This window comes from Homalodisca vitripennis, chromosome 6 (genome assembly GCF_021130785.1).
Source record: "Homalodisca vitripennis isolate AUS2020 chromosome 6, UT_GWSS_2.1, whole genome shotgun sequence".
Lineage (NCBI taxonomy): Eukaryota > Metazoa > Arthropoda > Insecta > Hemiptera > Cicadellidae > Homalodisca > Homalodisca vitripennis.
In genome coordinates this window covers 87,867,237-87,870,212 of record NC_060212.1, presented here as the reverse complement: position 1 = coordinate 87,870,212, position 2,976 = coordinate 87,867,237, and positions in this window count along the sequence as shown.

Here is a 2,976-nt window from a genome sequence, read left to right as displayed (position 1 = left end):
ATATTATAATTTCTTTTTATGAGTAGTGGGTGCAGTATAATAAACGGCCACCACCTCAATCGTATCAATATTATAGAATCGTCGATAATCGTAACTATCTAAAAATGCTGAAAATAAAATGTCGAACCATATTACGTAATAGGTATTTCAAATACAAGAGAGTTTATAATGTATGAATGTGTAAATTAACTATAAATAAAAAAAACTATCTGGGCTACGTATTTATTATAAATACAAACAAACCTATGTAATATTTACTATTTTTTCTATTTTTGAGAATAAACGTGTCTGAGTCTCTGTAACACAAAGCACATTGTGCATCGCCATTACACTTGCGGCCATTACTAAACACATGATTTTAATTAACTTGGAACAATAATGTCGAACTGAATTACGTTATGGGCTTCTAAGTTGTACTAAAGAGAAGCTATATTTGTATATGTAACATCATTGTTTGTACTTAAGATTATATAAAATAGCAAAATATAATTTATACTATGTTTGAGCAAACATAGTACTTACGGTTACTTCATAGGGTTAACATCTCTGATAACATTAAAAAGAATCTAGAATGGATATCTTTTAATCATTTTGACATTGTTCAATGTTTAAAAATACGTTTTGAGTCCAAAATCGCATCTTTATTGCAATTGTTCTTGCCGATTGTCATTAGCCTACTCAGTACGTAAATGATTTTACTTTGTTAAATTAAATTAATTTTCAGCCATATTATTATGCTGGTAGACAGAATCAGCTGGCAAAGATTAATTAGGAATATGTATAGGTCAAATGTGATTATATTCGATAGTTTTCATATTTCTAATCGTTAGGTGAGTCAATTGCGTTGGTAGCCGCTTATTATACTGCAAACCAGGTAATACTGTAACAATTGCGTAACATAAACAATTTTTTTAATTTTCCACTTAAATCAACTTTCATAAATTGGATCATGTGTTAATTAGAATGAAACATAAAGACCAAATTTAGTTAACAAAAACGTATTACATATATTAACATTAAACAAAACTAAATGTACACACTTATCTATATTTACATTGTATACAGCTTGTAAACAGTGAAATACTAGAACAAGTTAATTTTATTTGTATAGTAGTTACTACGGATCAAAAGCAAGTTTTTTTATCCGATAATAATACATGAAGCATAAATACATTGTTAAATTTATATTACTAATATTATTATATACGCTTTTAAGTACAATCTTATCCCAAACTATACTACACTTCAACTCGTTATCAGAAAATAGTACTAAATCCACTTAAATGACTTATTTTTAAAAAGTATAAATTTTTTAAATATTTTTAGTAAAATTTGCAAACTTTTACTGGTATATGGTTGCTGTTACTATTAAAAAATGTTTTTTTATCTTACAATCATTAGGAGTTAATTCAATTTAGTCAACAGTAATTGGGATTCAGCATAATTTGTTCCACACACCATATTTTTACCTACATGTATAGTATAAGCTGTTAAATAAATAACTATAAACTATTTGCTTAAGGATTAATATAACAGTCGATGAACATATGGCGGGTGCAGTGACAATGTATGTTCCAGTGAGATGTGAATAGCGGACCCACCGAGATAAGATGAAAGATATCAGATCTGCTGGCTGCTTACTACTCGCGTGTTCGTTAAACGATGTGATAAATTTTATCCTGCTAGCAGGTCTACCAATATTACGAGAAATCTATCACACACTTTGTTGAACCGTGCAAGATACTTTGTAGTGTAACTAACATACATAGAGGGCTATCCAGCAGGGATCAATTCTGGCTGGTTTATACCTTCCAGTTGAACCCACCACTGGGCACAGCAAAAACCGATGTGTCACTTCAATCTGGGCAACCTTATGGATGTCCAGGAGCAGCACATCACTAACCGCATACATCGAGATTCTGGGGTTCATGGGCAATTCGATAGGTCTAGTCTACTGTGGGAGATGACTGTTGGAGTTGGTGGGGTTTATTCCTTAACCTCAGAGGTTCTTGCTAACCTCACCAAGGTATGCCACCTCCTGCATATTTTGACTGGAGAGGCTGGTTCAGAGCTGGCCTCCCCTTCTTCCAGAGGGACATGACTTTGAGATGTGTAGTGCCCTAATTCTTCCTCATGGATCTCGATAGGAGGCGGCCCCTACTACCTAACCTTACCCATTCTGAATATCCTGTCACTCCGGAAGCAGCGCAAAGGTTCTTTCAGGACTAAGTGCAAATTATAAGCTTCTTGTCCTAAGAGAACAAAAAAAGCATACATAGAGTATTTAATACATGCGGTACAATACCTTTAACGTATTAAATTACAATTATAATTGGCTAAGAGTTAGAGAAGCCTATGACTCGAGGGATACAATAGTTTCGTTTCAATTGTTGTACGCCTGTCTGTCTGTATGAATATATCGTGTGGCATGATATCTTGAGAACGACATCATCCTTAGTCTGAAACATAACATAATTGAATTGTCGTGAAACATAATTTCTAAACATACAAGAATGAATTTTATGATGGTGCATATGCAAATATGGAATTTGGCTGAGCTTGGTTGATTTTCATCATATCACCTGATTATCGCGTATCAGGTGTCAAGAGTAGTTCAATGTAAATAATAAGGCATCTACATTAAAGTATGATCAATTCACTCTGTTGATGAATTCATGATAAGCCGCTGGGATATTTCAGAGTGCTGGATCTGAGGTCAACGTGATTGTGTCTTGAATGATTGTATGAATTGTGCGCATCTAGGTGTGAATATGTTGATGAAACCCTGTAAATTGACTAAAATTATCTACGATTGCGATACGGTGTAAAATTTTTTTAAATAATACAATTAAGATTATTATTACTATTATTATTTTATCATCATCATCATTATTATTATTATTGTATGCAAAATAATAACATTTGCGTTTTTTTTTAAATACAATAGGGAAAACACTACCAATATAGTTCTAAATA